This window comes from Scyliorhinus torazame, chromosome 4, assembly GCF_047496885.1.
Source record: "Scyliorhinus torazame isolate Kashiwa2021f chromosome 4, sScyTor2.1, whole genome shotgun sequence".
Taxonomy (NCBI): Eukaryota; Metazoa; Chordata; class Chondrichthyes; order Carcharhiniformes; family Scyliorhinidae; genus Scyliorhinus; species Scyliorhinus torazame.
This window is the reverse complement of record NC_092710.1, coordinates 374,525,363-374,549,095: the sequence shown is the minus strand read 5'-3', so window position 1 is coordinate 374,549,095 and position 23,733 is coordinate 374,525,363. Positions and strand designations below refer to the sequence as shown.

General features: G+C 62.7%; 1 protein-coding gene across 2 annotated transcripts in view; it reads left to right on the top strand.

Annotated features, from left to right (window-relative positions):
* The first annotated feature begins 23,013 nt into the window (after nt 1-23,013).
* rrp36 (ribosomal RNA processing 36) overlaps nt 23,014-23,733 on the top strand; it is a 44,371-nt gene continuing 43,651 nt past the window's right edge. The window contains exon 1 of one of the 2 annotated variants that reach the window (XM_072500377.1): nt 23,014-23,031. The gene's annotated coding sequence lies outside the window, so the exon portion shown is untranslated. Of the gene's footprint in view, nt 23,083-23,733 lie in introns of both variants that reach the window. The other variant, XM_072500376.1, reaches the window with a different exon arrangement.

The window sequence follows — 23,733 nt, the reverse complement described above, 5'->3', positions numbered from 1 at the left end:
GCGGGACAGTCACTGGGCTAGTAATCCAGGTCGGTGCAGCGGGACAGTCACTGGGCTAGTAATCCAGGTCGGTGCAGCGGGACAGTCACTGGGCTAGTAATCCAGGTCGGTGTAGCGGGACAGTCACTGGGCTAGTAATCCAGGTCGGTGCATCGGGACAGTCACTGGGCTAGTAATCCAGGTCGGTGCATCGGGACAGTCACTGGGCTAGTAATCCGGGTCGGTGTAGCGGGACAGTCACTGGGCGAGTAATGCAGGTCGGTGCAGCGGGACAGTCACTGGGTTAGTAATCCAGGTCGGTGTAGCGGGACAGTCACTGGGTTAGTAATCCGGGTCGGTGCAGCGGGACAGTCACTGGGCTAGTAATCCAGGTCAGTGCAGCGGGACAGTCACTGGGCTAGTAATCCGGGTCGGTGTAGCGGGACAGTCACTGGGTTAGTAATCCGGGTCGGTGTAGCGGGACAGTCACTGGGCTAGTAATCCGGGTCGGTGCAGCGGGACAGTCACTGGGTTAGTAATCCGGGTCGGTGCAGCGGGACAGTCACTGGGCTAGTAATCCAGGTCGGTGCAGCGGGACAGTCACTGGGCTAGTAATCCGGGTCGGTGTAGCGGGACAGTCACTGGGCTGGTAATCCAGGTCGGTGTAGCGGGACAGTCACTGGGCTAGTAATCCGGGTCGGTGTAGCGGGACAGTCACTGGGCTAGTAATCCGGGTCGGTGCAGCGGGACAGTCACTGCGCTAGTAATCCGGGTCGGTGTAGCGGGACAGTCACTGGGCTAGTAATCCAGGTCGGTGTTGCGGGACAGTCACTGTGTTAGTAATCCAGGTGGCGCAGCGGGACAGTCACTGGGCTAGTAATCCGGGTCGGTGTAGTGGGACAGTCACTGGGCTAGTAATCCAGGTCGGTGTAGTGGGACAGTCACTGGGCGAGTAATCCAGGTCGGTGCAGCGGGACAGTCACTGGGTTAGTAATCCAGGTCGGTGTAGCGGGACAGTCACTGGGCTAGTAATCCGGGTCGGTGCAGCGGGACAGTCACTGGGCTAGTAATCCAGGTCGGTGCAGCGGGACAGTCACTGGGCTAGTAATCCGGGTCGGTGTAGCGGGACAGTCACTGGGCTGGTAATCCAGGTCGGTGTAGCGGGACAGTCACTGGGCTAGTAATCCGGGTCGGTGTAGCGGGACAGTCACTGGGCTAGTAATCCGGGTCGGTGCAGCGGGACAGTCACTGCGCTAGTAATCCGGGTCGGTGTAGCGGGACAGTCACTGGGCTAGTAATCCAGGTCGGTGTTGCGGGACAGTCACTGTGTTAGTAATCCAGGTGGCGCAGCGGGACAGTCACTGGGCTAGTAATCCGGGTCGGTGTAGTGGGACAGTCACTGGGCTAGTAATCCGGGTCGGTGTGGCGGGACAGTCACTGGGCTAGTAATCCGGGTCGGTGTAGCGGGACAGTCACTGGGCTAGTAGTCCGGGTCGGTGTAGTGGGACAGACACTGGGTTAGTAATCCAGGTCGGTGTAGCGGGACAGTCACTGGTCTTGTAATCCGGGTCGGTGCAGCGGGACAGTCACTGGGCTAGTAATCCGGGTCGGTGTAGCGCGACAGTCACTGTGCTAGTAATCGGGGTCGGTGTAGCGGGACAGTCACTGGGCTAGTAATCCGGGTCGGTGAAACGGGACAGTCACTGGGTTAGTAATGCGGGTCGGTGTAGCGGGACAGTCACGGGTCTTGTAATCCGGGTGGGTGTAGCAGGACAGTCACTGGGCTAGTAATCCAGGTCGGTGTAGCGGGACAGTCACTGGGCTAGTAATCCAGGTCGGTGGAGTGGGACAGTCACTGGGCTAGTAATCCAGGTCGGTGCAGCGGGACAGTCACTGGGCTAGTAATCCAGGTCGGTGCAGCGGGACAGTCACTGGGTTAGTACTCCGGGTCGGTGTAGCGGGACAGTCACTGGGCTAGTAATCCGGGTCGGTGTAGTGGGACAGTCACTGGGCTAGTAATCCAGGTGGGTGTAGCGGGACAGTCACTGGGCTAGTAATCCGGGTCGGTGTAGCGGGACAGACACTGGGCTTGTAATCCAGGTCGGTGTAGCGGGACAGTCAATGGGCTAGTAATCGAGGGTCGGTGTAGCGGGACAGTCACTGGGCTAGTAATCCGGGTCGGTGCAGCGGGACAGTCACTGGGCTAGTAATCCGGGTCGGTGCAGCGGGACAGTCACTGGGCTAGTAATCCGGGTCGGTGTAGCGGGACAGTCACTGGGCTAGTAATCCAGGTGGGTGTAGCGGGACAGTCACTGGGCGAGTAATCCAGGTGGGTGTAGCGGGACAGTCACTGGGCTAGTAATCCAGGTCGGTGTAGCGGGACAGTCACTGGGTTAGTAATCCAGGTCGGTGTAGCGGGACAGTCACTGGGCTAGTAATCCGGGTCGGTGCAGCGGGACAGTCACTGCGCTAGTAATTCAGGTCGGTGTAGCGGGACAGTCACTGGGCTAGTAATCCGGGTCGGTGCAGCGGGACAGTCACTGGGCTAGTAATCCGGGTCGGTGTAGCGGGACAGTCACTGGGCTAGTAATCCGGGTGGGTGTAGCGGGACAGTCACTGGGCTAGTAATCCAGGTCGGTGGAGTGGGACAGTCACTGGGCTAGTAATCCAGGTCGGTGGAGCGGGACAGTCACTGGGCTTGTAATCCAGGTCGGTGTAGCAGGACAGTCACTGGGCTAGTAATCCAGGTCGGTGTAGCGGGACAGTCACTGGGCTAGTAATCCAGGTCGGTGGAGTGGGACAGTCACTGGGCTAGTAATCCAGGTCGGTGGAGCGGGACAGTCACTGGGCTAGTAATCCGGGTCGGTGTAGCGGGACAGTCACTGGGCTAGTAATCCAGGTCGGTGGAGCGGGACAGTCACTGGGCTAGTAATCCAGGTCGGTGCAGCGGGACAGTCACTGGGCTAGTAATCCGGGTCGGTGCAGCGGGACAGTCACTGGGCTAGTAATCCGGGTCGGTGTAGCGGGACAGTCACTGGGCTAGTAATCCAGGTCGGTGCAGCGGGACAGTCACTGGGCTAGTAATCCGGGTCGGTGTAGCGGGACAGTCACTGGGCTAGTAATCCGGGTCGGTGTAGCGGGACAGTCACTGGGCGGGTAATCCAGGTCGGTGGAGCGGGACAGTCACTGGGCTAGTAATCCGGGTCGGTGCTGCGGGACAGTCACTGGGCTAGTAATCCTGGTCGGTGTAGCGGGACAGTCACTGGGCTAGTAATCCGGGTCGGTGGAGCGGGACAGTCACTGGGCTAGTAATCCGGGTCGGTGGAGCGGGACACTCACTTAATTCCATGTTCGTAAACTGCCCCCCTTGCTCGTCTCAGTTGGTGCACTGCCTTCCTGGTAGATAGTCGGTCAAAGCTCGCCTGCAGTTCCTTCCTCTTTGCCGACTTCGTTGGGGTCCTATCTTCTGCATAACTCCTATCTACCTCCAGCATCTCATCTATTACCCTCTGACGTTCCAACCTCTCTTTGTCTAGTCTAGACTTGAACGAGCTCACCTCACCCCTCACACCCGCCTTCAGAGCCTCCCAGACAACCGCCTTCACCACCTCACCCGTGCAGTTGAAACCTACACATTCCTCGATTACTATTTCAATTTTGTCTGATTGCCCTTTCATAAATCCATGGTGCCTTTGTTTAAGCAAGTTGATATTTCCTAAGTTTCCTGATATCACATCCTTTGCAATAAACGCCAGCAGTTTTCCCACTCCAGATGTTAGTCTGTAACATCCTTTGCAATAAACTCCAGCAGTTTTCCCACTCCAGATGTTAGTCTGTAATAAACTCCAGCAGTTTTCCCACTCCAGATGTTAGTCTGTAGTTCCGTTTTGTCTCCTCCACTCCTTTTTAGATTTTCCATTACTGTACCACAGCCCTTACTTCAATCTTTAATTTCCTACTTAACCCCACCCCCAAGCTTACCTCTACTGAACGAGCAAGTTCCGAGGGTCCGTGTAGACACGATGGGCTCAATTGACTCCTTCTGCACTCTAGGGATTCTATTCTACTGTTTGGAGGTCTATAGGCAACTCCCCTCGTTTGGCTCCCCTTGTTTCTTAGCTCCACTCACTGATTCAACATCTAGATTTTCTGAAACAATATCCTCTCTCACTATTGATTTTATCCTTAATTAACACCACACTCCCTCCATTTCCTTTCTACCTGTCATTCTTAAATATTGAATATGTTCCCACCTTGGTCTCCTTGCACCCATGTCTCTGTAATCATACCATACCCATGTATATAAATTTGCACTGTCAATTTGTCTACCTTATTGTAAATGCTCCGCGCATTCAGAAGCAATGGCCCAATTTTCTGCTACTCCTTCATTGCGTGCAATTCTGGTCGCCGCATTATAGGAAGGATGTGGAAGCATTGGAAAGGGTGCAGAGGAGATTTACCAGAATGTTGCCTGGTGTGGAGGGAAGATCTTATGAGGAAAGGCTGAGGGACTTGAGGCTGTTTTCGTTAGAGAAAAGAAGGTTAAGAGGTGACTTAATTGAGGCACACAAGATGATCAGAGGATTGGATAGGGTGGACAGTGAGAGCCTTTTTCCTTGGATGGTGATGTCTAGCACGAGGGGACATGGCTTTAAATTGAGGGGAGATAGATATAGGACAGATGTCAGAGGTAGGTTCTTTACTCAGAGAGTAGTAAGGGAGTGGAATGCCCTGCCTGCAACAGTAGTGGACTCGCCAACACTAAGGACATTTAAATGGTCATTGGATAGACATATGGACGATAAGGGAATAGTGTAGATGGGCTTTCGAGCGGTTTCCCAGGTCGGCGCAACATCGAGGGCCGAAGGGCCTGTACTGCGCTGTAATGTTCTATGTTCTATGTTCTCTATGTTCCATTCCACTTTTGCTTTCTACTTTTTTGCCTTTCATTTCTATCTTTCTTTCCATCTCTCGTGACTCTTCACTCAGATTCCGATCCCCCCGTCACTCGAATTTAAACCCGCCCCAGCAGCACGAGCAAATCTCCGAAAGAATACCAGTCGCGCTCCTGATTGGGGTTCAATCCGTCCAGCTCCCACCAAGCTCAGAATCGGACTCAATGCCTCAGGAATACAAATGCCTCCCTCCTGCCCCATCTCTCCAGCCATGCATTCACCCACTCCCTTCCTGCCTGTGCACTCTTTGCGTGCGGTGTGGCCACCTCACCACACTTGCTACTGTAAAGATCTCACCCTTGCAGAGGCTCCACAGTGACTCCGGTCACAACTCTGGCCTTGGAAAAAGTGGATTCCAGCAGATGCAGTCGGAGACAGCTCCTGCACACGTGGTCACCTTGGACCCAGGAAGAGACTTCCCACATCAGACAGGAGCGTACCTCATGGTCGAACTGCCCTGCCATTACCCTGGGAGGGGGGGGGGGGAACAGTGACCTTCGCTCCATTACCCGGGGGGGGGGGGGGGGAACAGTGACCTTCGATCCATTACCCGGGGGGGGGGGGTCAGTGACCATTGCTCCATTACCCGTGGGGGGGGGGGGGGTCAGTGACCATTGCCCCATTACCCGGGGCGGGGTCAGTGACCATTGCTCCATTACCCGGGGGGGGGGGGGGTCAGTGACCATTGCTCCATTACCCGTGGGGGGGGGGGGTCAGTGACCATTGCCCCATTACCCGGGGCGGGGGGGGGGGGGTCAGTGACCATTGCTCCATTACCCAGGGGGGGGGACAGTGACCATTGCACAATAACCCGTGGGGGGGGGGGGGTCATTGACCATTGCCCCATTATCCAGCGGGGGGGGGGGGGGGTCAGTGACCATTGCTCCATTACCCGGGGGGTGGGGGGATCAGTGACCATTGCTCCATTACCCGGGGGGTGGGGGGATCAGTGACCATTGCTCCATTACCCGGGGGGAGGGGGGGTTCAGTGACCATTACTCCATTACCTGGGGGGGGGGACAGTGACCATTGCTCCATTACCCGGGGGGGGGTCAGTGACCATTGCTCCATTACCCGGGGGGGGGGGTCAGGGACCGTTGCTCCATTACCCGGGGGGGGGTCAGTGACCATTGCTCCATTACCCGGGGGGGGGGGGTGGTCAGTGACCATTGCTCCATTACCCGGGGGGGTCAGTGACCATTGCTCCATTACCCGGGGGGGGGGGCCTGTGACCATTGCTCCATTACCCGGGGGGGGGGGTCATTGACCATTGCTCCATTACCCGGGGGGGTCAGTGACCATTGCTCCATTACCCGGGGGGGGGGGCCTGTGACCATTGCTCCATTACCCGGGGGGGGGGTCATTGACCATTGATCCATTACCCAGGGGGGGGTCAGTGACCATTGCTCCATTACCCAGGGGGGGGTCAGTGACCATTGCTCCATTACCCAGGGGGGGGGGGCCTGTGACCATTGCTCCATTACCCGGGGGGGGGGTCATTGACCATTGATCCATTACCCGAGGGGGAGGGTTAGTGACCATTGCACCATTACCCGGGGGGGGGCCAGTGACCATTGCACTATAACCCGTGGGGGGGGGGTCAGTGACCATCGCTCCATTACCCGGGGGGGGGGGTCAGTGACCATTGCTTCATTACCCGGGGGGGGGGTCAGTGACCATTGCTCCTTTACCAGGGGGGGGTCAGTGACCATTGTCCCATTACCCGGGGCGGGGGGGGGGGGGGTCAGTGACCATTGCTCCATGACCCGGGGGGGGGGGGGGGTCAGTGACCATTGCTCCTTTACCCGGGGGGGGGGTCAGTGACCATTGCTCCATTACCCGGGGGGGGGGGGTCAGTGACCATTGCTCCATTACCCGGGGGGGGGGTCAGTGACCATTGCTCCATTACCCGGGGTGGGGGGTCAGTGACCATTGCTCCATTACCCTGGGTGGGGGGGTCAGTGACCATTGCTCCACTACCCGTGGGGGGGGGGTCAGTGACCATTGCTCCATTACCCGGGGGGGGGGGGTCAGTGACCACTGAACAATAACCCGTGGGGGGGTCAGTGACCATTGCTCCGTTATCCGGGGGGGGGGGGGGCGGTCAGTGACCATTGGCACAATAACCCGTGGGGGGCGGCCAGTGACCATTGGCACATTACCCGGGGGGGGGGGGGGGTCAGTGACCATTGCTCCTTTACCAGGGGGGGGGTCAGTGACCATTGCTCCGTTATCCGGGGGGGGGGGCGGTCAGTGACCATTGGCACAATAACCCGTGGGGGGCGGTCAGTGACCATTGGCACATTACCCGGGGGGGGGGTCAGTGACCATTGCTCCTTTACCAGGGGGGGGGGTCAGTGACCATTGCTCCATTACCCGGGGGGGGGGTCAGTGACCATTGCTCCATTACCCGGGGGGGGGGGGGTCAGTGACCATTGGTCCATTACCCGGGGGGGGGGGGTCAGTGACCATTGCTCCATTACCCGGGGTGGGGGGGGTCAGTGACCATTGCTCCATTACCCGGGGGGGGGGGGGTCAGTGACCATTGCTTATTTACCCGGGGGGGCGGGGGGTCAGTGACCATTGCTCCATTACCCAGGGGGGGGGTCAGTGACCATTGCTCCATTACCCGGGGGGGGGGTCAGTGACCATTGCTCCATTACCCGGGGGGGGGGCAGTGACCATTGCTCCATTACCCGCGGGGGGGGGGGTCAGTGACCATTACTCCATTACCCGGGGGGGGGGGTCAGTGACCATTGCTCCATTACCGGGGGGGGGGTCAGTGACCATTGCTCCATTACCCGGGGGGGGGGGGTGTCAGTACCATTGCTCCATTACCCGGGGGGGGGGGTCAGTGACCATTGCTCCATTACCCGGGGGGGGGGGCAGTGACCATTGCTCCATTACTCAGGGGGGGGTCAGTGACCATTGCTCCATTACCCGGGGGGGGGGGGTCAGTGACCATTGCTCCATTACCCGGGGGGGGGGGGTCAGTGACCATTGCTCCATTACCCGGGGGGCGGGGGGTCAGGGGCCATTGCTCCATTACGCGGGGGGGGGGTCAGCGACCATTACTCCATTAACCGGGGGGGGCAGTGACCATTGAACAATAACCCGTGGGGGGGGTCAGTGACCATTGCCCCATTACCCGGCGGGAGGGGGTCAGTGACCATCGCTCCATTATCCGGGTGGGGGGGCGGTCAGTGACCATTGGCACAATAACCCGTGGGGGGGGGTCAGTGACCATTGCTCCATTATCCGGGGGGGGGGGGTCGGTCAGTGACCATTGGCACAATAACCCGTGGGGGGCGGTCAGTGACCATTGGCACATTACCCGGGGGGGGGGTCTGTGAACATTGCTCCAATACCCGGGGGGGGGCAGTGACCATTGATCAAGTACCCGGGGGGGGTCAATGACCATTGCTCCATTACCCGGGGGGTGGGGGGTGTCAGTGACCATTGCTCCATTACCCGGGGGGGGGGGGGGTCAGTGACCATTGCTCCATTACCCGGGGGGGGGGGGTCAGTGACCATTGCTCCATTACGCGGGGGGGGGGTCAGTGACCATTGCCCCATTACCCGGGGGGGGGGGGTCAGTGACCATTGCTCCATTACCCGGGGGGCGGTGGGGTCAGTGACCATTGCTCCATTACGCGGGGGGGGGGGGGTCAGTGACCATTGCCCCATTACCCGGGGGGGGGGTCAGTGACCATTGCCCCATTACCCGGGGGGGGGGGTCAGTGACCATTGCCCCATTACCCGGCGGGAGGGGGTCAGTGACCATCGCTCCATTATCCCCGGCGGGAGGGGGTCAGTGACCATCGCTCCATTATCCGGGTGGGGGGGCGGTCAGTGACCATTGGCACAATAACCCGTGGGGGGGGGTCAGTGACCATTGCCCCATTACCCGGGGGGGGGGGGGTCAGTGACCATTGCCCCATTACCCGGGGGGGGCGTCAGTGACCATTGCCCCATTACCCGGCGGGAGGGGGTCAGTGACCATCGCTCCATTGTCCGGGTGGGGGGGCTGTCAGTGACCATTGGCACAATAACCCGTGGGGGGCGGTCAGTGACCATTGCTCCAATACCCGGGGGGGGGGGGCAGTGACCATTGATCCATTACCCGGGGGGGTCAGTGACCATTGCCCCATTACCCGGGGGGGGGGTCAGTGACCATTGCTCCATTACACGGGGGGGGGGCCGTGACCATTGCTCCATTACCCGGGGGGGTCAGTGACCATTGCTCCACTACCCCGGGGTGGGGGGGGTCAGTGACCATTGCTCCACTACCCCGGGGTGGGGGGGGTCAGTGACCATTGCCCCATTACCCGGGGGGGGGGACAGTGACCATTGCTCCATTACCCTGGGGGGGGGGTCAGTGACCATTGCTCCTTTACCCGGGGGGCGGGGTCAGTGACCATTGCTCCATTACCCGGGGGGGGGGGGTCAGTGACCATTGCTCCATTACCCGGGGGGGGGGGGGGTCAGTGACCATTGCCCCATTACCCGGGGGGGGGGGTCAGTGACCATTGCTCCATTACCCGGGGGAGGGGGTCAGTGACCATTGCTCCATTACCCGGGGGGGGGGTCAGTGACCATTGCTCCATTACTCGGGGGGGGGGGGCAGTGACCATTGCCGTTTTACCCGGGGGGGGGGGTCAGTGACCATTGCTCCATTACTCGGGGTGGGGGGGGGGGTTAGTGACCATTGCTCCATTACCCGGGGGGGGGTCAGTGACCATTGCTCCATTACCCGGGAGGGTCAGTGACCATTGCTCCTTTACCCGGGGGGCGGGGTCAGTGACCATTGCTCCATTACGCGGGGGGGGTCAGTGACCATTGCTCCATTACCCGGGGGGGGGGGGTCAGTGACCATTGCTCCATTACCCGGGGGGGGGGGTCAGTGACCATTGCTCCATTACCCGGGGGGGGGGGTGTGACCATTGCTCTATTTCCCCCGGGGTGGGGGTGGGGACAGTGACCATTGCTCTATTTCCCGGGGGGGGGGGTCAGTGACCATTACTCTATTTCCCGGGGGGGGGGGGGGTCAGGGACCATTACTCTATTTCCCCCGGGGTGGGGGTGGGGTCAGTAACCATTGCTCCATTACCCGGGGGGGGGGGGTCAGTGACCATTGCTCCATTACCCGGGGGGGGGGTCAGTGACCATTGCTCCATTACACGGAGGGGGGGCGGGTCAGTGACCATTGCTCCATTACCCAGCGGGGGGGGGGGGGGGGGGAGAGGGGTCAGTGACCATTGCCCCATTACCCGGGGGGGGGGGGTCAGTGACCATTGCTCCATTACCCGGGGGGGGGGTGAGTGACCATTGCTTCATTACCCAGCGGGGGGGGGAGGGTCAGTGACCATTGCTCCATTACCCGGGGGGGGGTCAGTGACCATTGCTTCATTACCCGGGGGGGGGGGGGTCAGTGACCATTGCCCCATTACCCGGCGGGGGGGGGGGGGTCAATAACCATTGCTCCATTACCCGGGGGGTGGGGGCCAGTGACCATTGGTCCATTACCCGGGGGGGGGGGGGGGTCAGTGACCATTGCTCCATTACCCGGGGGGGGGGGGTCAGTGACCATTGCTCCATTACCCGGGGCGGGGGTCAGTGACCATTGCTCCACTACCCCGGGGAGGGGGCCAGTGACCATTGGTCTAATACCCGGGGGGAGGGGTCAGTGACCATTGATCCAATACCCGAGGGGGGGGGTCAGTGACCATTGATCCAATACCCGGGGGGGGGGGTCAGTGACCATTGGTCTATTACCCGGGGGGGGGCCAGTGACCATTGCTCCACTACCCCGGGGGGCGGGGGCCAGTGACCATTGGTCTATTACCCGGGGGGGGGCCAGTGACCATTGCTCCATTACCCGGGGGGGGGGTCAGTGACCATTGATCCATTACCCGGGGGGGGGGTCAGTGACCATTGATCCAATACCCGGGGGGGGGGGTCAGTGACCATTGCTCCATTACCCGGAGGGTGGGGGTCAGTGACCATTGCTCTATTACCCGGGGGGGGCAGTGACCTTTGCTCCATTACCCGGGGGGGGGTCAGTGTCCATTGATCCAATACCCGGGGGGAGGGTCAGTGACCATTGATACAATACCCGGGGGGGGGTCAGTGACCATTGCTCCATTACCCGGAGGGGGGGGGTCAGTGACCATTGCTCTATTACCCGGGGGGGGCAGTGACCTTTGCTCCATTACCCGGGGGGGGGTCAGTGTCCATTGATCCATTACCCGGGGGGAGGGTCAGTGACCATTGATACAATACCCGGGGGGGGGGGGGGGTCAGTGACCATTGCTCCAATACCCGGGGGGGGGGTCAGTGACCATTGCTCCATTACCCGGGGGGGGTTAGTGACCATTGCTCCATTACTCGGGGTGGGGGGGGGGGTTAGTGACCATTGCTCCAATACCCGGGGGGGGTCAGTGACCATTGCTCCAATACCCGGGGGGGGTTAGTGACCACTGCTCCATTACCCGGGGGGGGGTCAGTGACCATTGCTCCATTACCCGGGGGGGGGGGGTCAGTGATCATTACTCCATTATCCGGGGGGGGGGTCAGTGACCATTGCTCCATTACCCTGGGGGGGGGCAGTGACCATTGCTCCATTACCCGGGGGGGGGGGTCAGTGACCATTGCCCCATTACCCGGGGGGGGGGGGTCAGTGACCATTGCTCCAATACCCGGGGGGGGTGGGGTCAGTGACCATTGCTCCAATACCCGGGGGGGGGGTCAGTGACCATTTCCCCATTACCCGGGGCGGTGGGGGTCAGTGACCATAGCCCCATTACCCGGGGGGGGGGGGTCAGTGACCATAGCCCCAATACCCGGGGGGGGGTCAGTGACCATTGCTCCATTACCCGGGGGGGGTCAGTGACAATTGCTCCATTACCCGGGGGGGGGGGGGGGGTCAGTGACCATTGCTCCATTACCCGGGGGGGGGTGGTCAGTGACCACTGCTCCATTACCCGGGGCGGGGGGGGGTCAGTGACCATTACTCCATTACCCGGGGGGGGGTCAGTGACCATCGCTCCATTACCCGGGGGGGGGGGGGTCAGTGACCATTGCTCCATTATCCGGGTGGGGGGGCGATCAGTGACCATTGGCACAATAACCCGTGGGGGGGGGGGGGTCAGTGACCATTGCTCCATTATCCGGGGGGGGGGCGGTCAGTGACCATTGGCACAATAACCCGTGGGGGGCGATCAGTGACCATTGGCACATTACCCGGGGGGGCATTGCTCCATTACCCGGGGGGGGGGTCAGTGACCATTGCTCCATTACCCGGGGGGGGGTCAGTGACCATTGCTCCATTACCCGGGGTGGGGGGGGTCAGTGACCATTGCTCCATTACCCGGGGGGGGGGGTGTCAGTGACCATTGCTCCATTAACCGGGGGGGGGGGGGCTGGTCAGTGACCATTGGTCTAATTCCCGGGGGGGAGGGTCAGGGACCGTTGCTCCATTACCCGGGGGGGGGTCAGTGACCATTGCTCCATTACCCGGGGGGGGGTCAGTGACCATTGCCCCATTACCCGGGGGGGGGGTTCAGTGACCATTGCTCCATTACCCGGGGGGGGGGGTCAGTGACCATTGCTCCATTACCCGGGGGGGGGGGGTGTCAGTGACCATTGCTCCATTACCCGGGGGGGGGGGGGTGTCAGTGACCATTGCTCCATTACCCGGGGGGGGGGGTCAGTGACCATTGCTCCATTACCCGGGGGGGGGGGGGTCAGTGAGCATTGCTCCATTACGCGGGGGGGGGGGGGGTCAGTGACCATTGCTCCATTACCCGGGGTGGGGGGGGGCAGTGACCATTGCTCCATTACCCGGCGGGGGGTCAGTGACCATTGCTCCATTACCCGGGGGGGGGGTCAGTGACCATTGCTCCATTACCCGGGGGGGGTCAGTGACCATTGCTCCATTACCCGGGGGGGGGGGGGGGTCAGTGACCATTGCTCCACTACGCTGGGGGGGGGGTCAGTGACCCTTGCTCCATTACGCGGGGGGGGTCAGTGACCATTGCTCCATTACCCGGGGGGGGGGGTCAGTGACCATTGCTCCATTACCTGGGGGGGGGTCAGTGACCATTGCTCCATTACCCGGGGGGGGGGTTCAGTGACCATTGCTCCATTACCCGGGGGGGGGGGGGTCAGTGACCATTGCTCCATTACCCGGGGGGGGGGGGTCAGTGACCATTGCTCCATTACCCGGGGGGGGGGGGGAAGAGTGACCATTGCTCCATTACCCGGGGGGGGGGGGGGTCAGTGACCATTGCTCCATTACCGGGGGGGGGGGGGTCAGTGACCATTGCTCCATTACCCGGGGGGGGGGGTCAGTGACCATTGCTCCATTACCCGGGGGGGGGGGGGGAAGAGTGACCATTGCTCCATTACCCGGGGGGGGGGGGTCAGTGACCATTGCTCCATTACCGGGGGGGGGGGGGTCAGTGACCATTGCTCCATTACCCGGGGGGGGGGGGGTCAGTGACCATTGTTCCATTACCCGGGGGGGGGGGAGAGTGACCATTGCTCCATTACCCGGGGGGGGGGGTCAGTGACCATTGCTCCATTACCCGGGGGGGGGGGGGGTCAGTGACCATTGCTCCATTACCCGGGGGGGGGGGGTCAGTGACCATTGCTCCATCACCCGGGGGGGGGGGGGGGGTCAGTGACCATTGCTCCATTACCCCGGGGGGGGGGGGGGGTCAGAGACCATTGCTCCATTACCCGGGGGGGGGGGCGCAGTGACCATTGCTCCATTACCCGGGGGGGGGGTCAGTGACCATTGCTCCATTACCCGGGGGAGGGGGGGGGTCAGTGACCATTGCTCCATTACCCGGGGGGGGGGGTCAGTGACCATTGCTCCATTACCCGGGGGGGGGGGTCAGTGACCATTGCTCCATTACCCGGGGGGGGGGGTCAGTGACCATTGCTCCATTACCCGGGGGGGGGGTCAGTGACCACTGCTCCATTACCCGTGGGGGGCAGTGACCATTGCTCCATTAACCGGGGGGGGGGGTCAGTGACCATTGAACAATAACCCGTGGGGGGGGTCAGTGACCATTGCCCCATTACCCGGCGGGAGGGGTCAGTGACCATTGCTCCATTATCCGGGGGGGGGCGGTCAGTGACCATTGGCACATTACCCGGGGGGGGGGGTCAGTGACCATTGGCACATTACCCGGGGGGGGGGGGGGTCAGTGACCATTGATCCATTACCCGGGGGGGGGGGGTCAGTGACCATTGCCCCATTACCCGGGGGGGGGAGGTCAGTTACCATTGCTCCATTACCCGGGGGGGTCAGTGACCATTCCTCCATTACCCGGGGTGGGGGGGTTAGTGACCATTGATCCATTACCCCGGGGTGGGGGGGTCAGTGACCATTGCTCTAATTCCCGGGGGGGGGGGGTCAGGGACCGTTGCTCCATTACTCGGGGGGGGGGGGGGTCAGTGACCATTGCTCCATTACCCGGGGGGGGGGGGGGTCAGTGACCATTGCTCCATTACCCGGGGGGGGGTGGTCAGTGACCATTGCTCCATTACCCGGGGGGTGGGGGGGGGGTCAGTGACCATTGCTCCATTACCCGGGGGGGGGGGTGGTCAGTGACCATTGCTCCATTACTCGGGGGGGGGGGGGGTCAGTGACCATTGCTCCATTACCCGGGGGGGGGGGGGGGGGTCAGTGACCATTACTCCATTATCCGGGGGGGGGGGGGGGGCAGTGACCATTGCTTCATTACCTGGGGGGGCGGGGGTCAGTGATCATTACTCCATTATCCGGGGGGGGGCAGTGACCATTGCCCCATTACCCGGGGGGGGGGTCAGTGACCATTGCTCCATTACCCTGGGGGGGGGCAGTGACCATTGCTCCATTACCCCGGGGGGGGGGTCAGTGACCATTGCCCCATTACCCGGGGGGGGGGGGTCAGTGACCATTGCTCCAATACCCGGGGGGGGGGTCAGTGACCATTGCTCCAATACCCGGGGGGGGGGGTCAGTGACCATTTCCCCATTACCGGGGCGGTGGGGGGTCAGTGACCATAGCCCCATTACCCGGGGGGGGGGTCAGTGACCATAGCCCCATTACCCGGGGGGGGGGTCAGTGACCATTGCTCCATTACCCGGGGGGGGTCAGTGACAATTGCTCCATTACCCGGGGGGGGGGGGGGGGGGGTCAGTGACCATTGCTCCATTACCCCGGGGGGGGGGGGGGTGTCAGTCCCATTGCTCCATTACCCGGGGGGGGGTTTCAGTGACCATTGCTCCATTACCCAGGGGGGGGGGGTCAGTGACCATTACTCCATTACCCGGGGGGGGGGGGGGCAGTGACCATTGCTCCATTACGCGGGGGGGGGGGGGTCAGTGACCATTGCTCCATTACCCGGGGGGGGGTCAGTGACCATTGCTCCATTACCCGGGGGGGGGGGTCAGTGACCATTGCTCCATTACCCGGGGGGGGGGTCAGTGACCATTGCTCCATTACCCGGGGGGGGGGTCAGTGACCATTGCTCCATTTACCCGGGGGGGGGGTCAGTGACCACTGCTCCATTACCCGGGGCGGGGGGGGGGTCAGTGACCATTACTCCATTACCCGGGGGGGGTCAGTGACCATCGCTCCATTACCCGGGGGGGGGGGGTCAGTGACCATTGCTCCATTATCCGGGTGGGGGGGCGATCAGTGACCATTGGCACAATAACCCGTGGGGGGGGGGGGGGTCAGTGACCATTGCTCCATTATCCGGGGGGGGGGGCGGTCAGTGACCATTGGCACAATAACCCGTGGGGGGCGATCAGTGACCATTGGCACATTACCCGGGGGAGGGGTCAGTGACCAATGATCCATTACCCGGGGGGGGGTCAGTGACCATTGCCCCATTCCCCGGGGGGGGGGTCAGTGACCATTGCTCCATTACCCGGGGGGGGGGGGGTCAGTGACCATTGCTCCATTACCGGGGGGGTCAGTGACCATTGCTCCATTACCGGGGGGGTCAGTGACCATTGCTCCATTACCGGGGTGGGGGGGTCAGTGACCATTGCTCCATTACCCGGGTGGGGGGGTCAGTGACCCATTAACCGGGGGGGGGGGCTGGTCAGTGACCATTGCTCTAATTCCCGGGGGGGGGGGTCAGGGACCGTTGCTCCATTACCCGGGGGGGGGTCAGTGACCATTGCTCCATTACCCGGGGGGGGGGTCAGTGACCATTGCTCATTACCCGGGGGGGGGGTCAGTGACCATTGCTCCATTACCCGGGGGGGGGGGGGTGTCAGTGACCATTGCTCCATTACCCGGAGGGGGGGTGTCAGTGACCATTGCTCCATTACCCGGGGGGGGGGTCAGTGACCATTGCTCCATTACCCGGGGGGGGGTCAGTGACCATTGCTCCATTACGCGGGGGGGGGGGTCAGTGACCATTGCTCCATTACCCGGGGTGGGGGGGGGCAGTGACCATTGCTCCATTACCCGGCGGGGGGGTCAGTGACCATTGCTCCATTACCCGGGGGGGGGGTCAGTGACCATTGCTCCATTACCCGGGGGGGGGGGTCAGTGACCATTGCTCCACTACGCTGGGGGGGGGGGGGTCAGTGACCCTTGCTCCATTACGCGGGGGGGGTCAGTGACCATTGCTCCATTACCCGGGGGGGGGGTCAGTGACCATTGCTCCATTACCTGGGGGGGGGGTCAGTGACCATTGCTCCATTACCTGGGGGGGGGGTCAGTGACCATTGCTCCATTACCCCGGGGGGGGGGGTCAGTGACCATTGCTCCATTACCCGGGGGGGGGGGGTCAGTGACCATTGCTCCATTACCCGGGGGGGGGGGGTCAGTGACCATTGCTCCATTACCCGGGGGGGGGGTCAGTGACCATTGCTCCATTACCCGGGGGGGGCGCAGTGACCATTGCTCCATTACCGGGGGGGGGGGGGGGGGACAGTGACCATTGCTCCATTACCCGGGGGGGGTCAGTGACCATTGCTCCATTACCCGGGGGGGGGGGGGGTCAGTGACCATTGCTCCATTACCCGGGGGGGGGGGCGCAGTGACCATTGCTCCATTACCCGGGGGGGGGGTCAGTGACCGTTGCTCCATTACCCGGGGGGGGGTCAGTGACCATTGCTCCATTACCCGGGGGGGGGGGGGTCAGTGACCATTGCTCCATTAACCGGGGGGGGGCAGTGACCATTGCTCCATTACGCGGGGGGTGGGGGAGGGGGTCAGTGACCATTGCTCCATTACCCGGGGGGGGGGGTCAGTGACCATTGCTCCATTACCCGGGGGGGGGGTCAGTGACCACTGCTCCATTACCCGGGGGGGGCAGTGACCATTGCTCCATTAACCGGGGGGGGGTCAGTGACCATTGCCCCATTACCCGGCGGGAGGGGGTCAGTGACCATTGCTCCATTTTCCGGGGGGGGGGCGGTCAGTGACCATTGGCACATTACCCGGGGGGGGGGGTCAGTGACCATTGGCACATTACCCGGGGGGGGGGGTCAGTGACCATTGATCCATTACCCGGGGGGGGGGTCAGTGACCATTGCCCCATTACCCGGGGGGGGGGTCAGTGACCATTGCTCCATTACCCGGGGGGGTCAGTGACCATTGCTCCATTACCCGGGGTGGGGGGGTTAGTGACCATTGATCCATTACCCCGGGGTGGGGGGGGTCAGTGACCATTGCTCTAATTCCCGGGGGGGGGGTCAGGGACCGTTGCTCCATTACTCGGGGGGGGGGGGGGTCAGTGACCATTGCTCCATTGCCCGGGGGGGTCAGTGACCATTGCTCCATTACCCGGGGGGGGTGGTCAGTGACCATTGCTCCATTACCCGGGGGTGGGGGGGGGTCAGTGACCATTGCTCCATTACCCGGGGGGGGGGGTGGTCAGTGACCATTGCTCCATTACTCGGGGGGGGGGTCAGTGACCATTGCTCCATTACCCGGGGGGGGGGGGGGGGGGGGTCAGTGACCATTGCTCCATTACCCGGGGGGGGCGGGTCAGTGACCATTGCTCCATTACCCGGGGGGGGGGGGGGTGTCAGTGACCATTGCTCCATTACCCGGGGGGGGGTCAGTGACCATTGCTCCATTACCCGGGGGGGGGAGTCAGTGACCATTGCCCCAATATCCGGGGGGGAGGGTCAGTGACCATTGCTCCATTACGCGGGGGGGGGGTCAGTGACCATTGCTCCATTACCCGGGGGGGGGTCAGTGACCATTGCTCCATTACGCGGGGGGGGGGGGGGGTCAGTGACCATTGCTCCATTACCCGGGGGGGGGGCAGTGACCATTGCTCCATTACCCAGGGGGGGGGGGTCAGTGACCATTGCTCCATTACCCGGGGGGGGGGTCAGTGACCATTGCTCCATTACCCGGGGGGGGGGTCAGTGACCATTGCTCCATTACCCGGGGGGGGGTCAGTGACCATTGCTCCATTACCCGGGGGGGGGGTCAGTGACCATTGCTCCAATACCCGGGGGGGGGTCAGTGACCATTGCTCCATTACCCAGCGGGGGGGGGGGGGGGGAGGGGTCAGTGACCATTGCTCCATTACGCGGGGGGGAGGGGTCAGTGACCATTGCTCCATTACCCGGGGGGGGGGGGTCAGTGACATTGCTCCATTACCCGGGGGGGGGGGGGGGGTCAGTGACCATTGCCCCAATACCCGGGGGGGGTGGTCAGTGACCATTGCTCCATTACCCGGGGGGGGGGGGGGGGTCAGTGACCATTGCTCCATTACCCGGGGGGGGGGTCAGTGACCATTGCCCCATTACCCGGGGGGGGGGGGTCAGTGACCATTGCTCCATTACCCGGGCTGGGGTCAGTGACCATTGCTCCATTACCCGGGGGGGGTCAGTGACCATTGCTCCATTACCCGGGGGGGGTCAGTGACCATTGCCCCATTACCCGGGCTGGGGTCAGTGACCATTGCTCCATTACCCGGGGGGGGGTCAGTGACCATTGCTCCAATACCCGGGGGGGGGGGGTCAGTGACCATTGCTCGATTACCCGGGGGGGTGGGGGAGGGGGTCAGTGACCATTGCTCCATTACCCGGGGGGGGGGGTCAGTGACCATTGCTCCATTACCCGGGGGAGGGGGTCAGTGACCATTGCTCCATTACCCGGGGGGGGGGGGGGTCAGTGACCATTGCTCCATTACCCGGGGGGGGGGGGGGTCAGTGACCATTGCTCCATTACCCGGGGGGGGGGGGGTCAGTGACCATTGCTCCATTACCCGGGGGGGGGGTCAGTGACCATTGCTCCATTACCCGGGGGGGGGGGGTCAGTGACCATTGCTCCATTACCCGGGGGGGGGGGGGGGTCAGTGACCATTGCTCCATTACCCGGGGGGGGGGGGGTCAGTGACCATTGCTCCATTACCCGGGGGGGGGGTCAGTGACCATTGCTCCATTACCCGGGTGTGGGGGGATCAGTGACCATTGCTCCATTACCCGGGGGGGGGTCAGTGACCATTGCTCATTACCCGGGGGGGTGGGGGAGGGGGTCAGTGACCATTGCTCCATTACCCCGGGGGGGGGGTCAGTGACCATTGCTCCATTACCCGGGGGGGGGGGGGGTCAGTGACCATTGCTCCATTACCCGGGGGGGGGGGTCAGTGACCATTGCTCCATTAACCGGGGGGGGGGGCAGTGACCATTGCTCATTACGCGGGGGGTGGGGGAGGGGGTCAGTGACCATTGCTCCATTACCCGGGGGGGGGGGGGTCAGTGACCACTGCTCCATTACCCGGGGGGGGCAGTGACCATTGCTCCATTAACCGGGGGGGGGGGTCAGTGACCATTGAACAATAACCCGTGCGGGGGGTCAGTGACCATTGCCCCATTACCCGGGGAGGGGGCGGTGTCAGTGACCATTGCTCCATTACCCGGCGGGAGGGGGTCAGTGACCATCGCTCCATTACCCGGGGGGGGGGGGGTCAGTGACCATCGCTCCATTACCCGGCGGGAGGGGGTCAGTGACCATTGCTCCATTACCCGGGGGGGGGGGTCAGTGACCATCGCTCCATTACCCGGCGGGAGGGGGTCAGTGACCATTGCTCCATTACCCGGGGGGGGGGGGTCAGTGACCATTGCTCCATTACCCGGGGGGGGGGGGTCAGTGACCATTGCTCCATTACCCGGGGGGGGGGGTCAGTGACCATCGCTCCATTACCCGGCGGGAGGGGGTCAGTGACCATTGCTCCATTACCCGGGGGGGGGGGGTCAGTGACCATTGCTCCATTATCCGGATGGGGGGGCGATCAGTGTCCATTGGCACAATAACCCGTGGGGGGGGGGGGTCAGTGACCATTGGCACATTACCCGGGGGGGGGGGGGGGGTCAGTGACCATTGCTCCATTGCCCAGGAGGGGTCAGTGACCATTGCCCCAATACCCGGGGGGGGGGTCAGTGACCATTGCTCCATTACCCGGGGGGGGGAGTCAGTGACCATTGCTCCATTACCCGGGGGGGCGGGTCTGTGACCATTGCTCCATTACCCGGGGGGGGAGGGGTCAGTGACCATTGCTCCATTACCCGGGGGGGGGGCGCAGTGACCATTGCTCCATTACCCGGGGGGGGGGGGGTTCAGTGACCATTGCTCCATTACCCGGGGGGGGAGGGGTCAGTGACCATTGCTCCATTACCCGGGGGGGGGAGTCAGTGACCATTGCTCCATTACCCGGGGGGGGCGGGTCAGTGACCATTGCTCCATTACCCGGGGGGGGGGGGGGGGAGTCAGTGACCATTGCTTCATTACCCGGGGGGGGGGGGTCAGTGACCATTGCCCCAATACCCGGGGGTGGGGGGGGGTCAGTGACCATTGCTCCATTACCCGGGGGGGGGGGGGAGTCAGTGACCATCGCTCCATTACGCGGGGGGGGGGGGGGTCAGTGACCATTGCTCCATTACGCGGGGGGGGGAGGTCAGTGACCATTGCTCCATTACCCGGGGGGGGGGCAGTGACCATTGCTCCATTACCCGGGGGGGGGGTCAGTGACCATTGCTCCATTACGCGGGGGGGGGTCAGTGACCATTGCTCCATTACCCGGGGGGGGGCAGTGACCATTGCTCCACTACCCCGGGGTGGGGGGGGTCAGTGACCATTGCTCCATTACGCGGGGGGGGGTCAGTGACCATTGCTCCATTACCCGGGGGGGGGGGGGGTCAGTGACCATTGCTCCATTACCCGGAGGGGGGGGGTCAGTGACCATTGCCCCAATATCCGGGGGGGAGGGTCAGTGACCATTGCTCCATTACGCGGGGGGGGAGGGGGGTCAGTGACCATTGCTCCATTACGCGGGGGGGGGGGTTCAGTGACCATTGCTCCATTACCCGGGGGGGGGGGGGGTCAGTGACCATTGCTCCATTACCCGGGGGGGGGGGTCAGTGACCATTGCTCCATTACCCGGGGGGGGGGGGTCAGTGACCATTGCTCCATTACCCGGGGGGGGGGGGAGGGGTCAGTGACCATTGCTCCATTACCCGGGGGGGGGGGGGGGTCAGTGACCATTGCCCCAATACCGGGGGGGGGGGGGAGGGGTCAGTGACCATTGCTCCATTACCCGGGGGGGGGTCAGTGACCATTGCTCCATTACCCGGGGGGGGGGGGGAGGGGTCAGTGACCATTGCTCCATTACCCGGGGGGGGGTCAGTGACCATTGCTCCATTACCCGGGGGGGGGGGGGTCAGTGACCATTGCTCCATTACCCGGGGGGGGGGGGGTTAAGTGACCATTGCTCCATTACCCAGGGGGGGGGGGGTCAGTGACCTTTGCTCCATTACCCGGGGGGGGTGGTCAGTGACCATTGCTCCATTACCCCGGGGGGGGGGTCAGTGACCATTGCTCCATTACCCGGGGGGGGGTCAGTGACCATTGCTCCATTACCCGGGGGGGGGGTCAGTGACCGTTGCTCCATTACCCGGGGGGGGGGGTCAGTGACCATTGCTCCATTACCCGGGGGGGGGTCAGTGAACATTGCTCCATCACCCGGGGGGGGGGGGGGAGAAAGTGACCATTGCTCCATTACCCGGGGGGGGTCAGTGCCCATTGCTCCATCACCCTGGGGGGTGGGGGTCAGTGACCATTGATCCATTACCGGGGGGGGGTCAGTGACCATTGCTCCATTACCCGGGGGTGGGGGGGGGGGGGAGTGACCATTGCTCCATTACGCGGGGGGGGGGGGGTCAGTGACCATTGCTCCATTACCCGGGGGGAGGGGGGGGTCAGTGACCATTGCTCCATTACCCGGGGGGAGGGGGGGGTCAGTGACCATTGCTCCATTACCCGGGGGGGGGGTCAGTGACCATTGCTCCATTACCCGGGGGGGGGGGGCGTCAGTGACCATTGATCCATTACCCGGGGGGGGGCGTCAGTGACCACTGCTCCATTACTCGGGGTGGGGGGGGGGGTTAGTGACCATTGCTCCATTACTCGGGGTGGGGGGGGGGGTTAGTGACCATTGCTCCATTACCCGGGGGGGGGGGGGTCAGTGACCATTGCTCCATTACCCGGGGGGAGGGTCAGTGACCATTGCTCCATTACCCGGGGGGGGGGGGGTCAGTGACCATTGCTCCATTACCCGGGGGGGGGGGGGGGGTCAGTGACCATTGCTCCATTACCCGGGGGGGGGGGGGGGTCAGTGACCATTGCTCCATTACCCGGGGGGGGGGGGGTCAGTGACCATTGCTCCATTACCCGGGGGGGGGGGGGGGTCAGTGACCATTGCTCCATTACCCGGGGGGGGGGGGGGGTCAGTGACCATTGCTCCATTACCCGGGGGGGGGGGGTCAGTGACCATTGCTCCATTACCCGGGGGGGGGTCAGTGACCATTGATCCATTACCCGGGGGGGGGGGTCAGTGACCATTGCTCCATTACCCGGGGGGGGGGTCAGTGACCATTGATCCATTACCCGGGGGGGAGGGGTCAGTGACGCTTGCTCAATTTCCGGTGGGGGATTACATTTCCGGTCTCGGGGACGGTTGTCGGTTTCCGGTTCCGGACGTCGTCGCTCCTTTGTCCGTGGAATCAGTTTCCGTTTCCGGGTGCTCTTCGCTTTGTTTCCGGTTGCGTCTAGTTCCATTTCCGGGTTAGTTGGGCGCCCTGTGTAACTGAGGCCGGAGAGAGCGGCGCGGCCTGTGTGAGTCCCGACCCTCTGACAGGGCGGCACTCCCTCAGTACTGACCCTCTGACAGGGCGGCACTCCCTCAGTACTGACCCTCTGACAGTGCGGCACTCCCTCAGTACTGACCCTCTGACAGTGCAGCACTCCCTCAGTACTGACCCTCTGACAGTGCGGCACTCCCTCAATACTGACCCTCTGACAGTGCAGCACTCCCTCAGTACTGACCCTCTGACAGTGCGGCACTCCCTCAGTACTGACCCTCTGACAGTGCAGCACTCCCTCAGTACTGACCCTCTGACAGTGCAGCACTCCCTCAGTACTGACCCTCTGACAGTGCAGCACTCCCTCAGTACTGACCCTCTGACACTGTAGCACTCCCTCAGTACTGACCCTCTGACACTGCAGCACTCCCTCAGTACTGACCCTCTGACAGTGCAGCACTCCCTCAGTACTGACCCTCTGACAGTGCAGCACTCCCTCAGTACTGCCCCTCTGACAGTGCAGCACTCCCTCAGTCCTGACCCTCTGACAGTGCGGCACTCCCTCAGTACTGACCCTCTGATAGTGCCGCACTCCCTCAGTACTGACCCTCTGACAGTGCAGCACTCCCTCAGTACTGACCCTCTGACAGTGCAGCGCTCCCTCAGTACTGACCCTCTGACACTG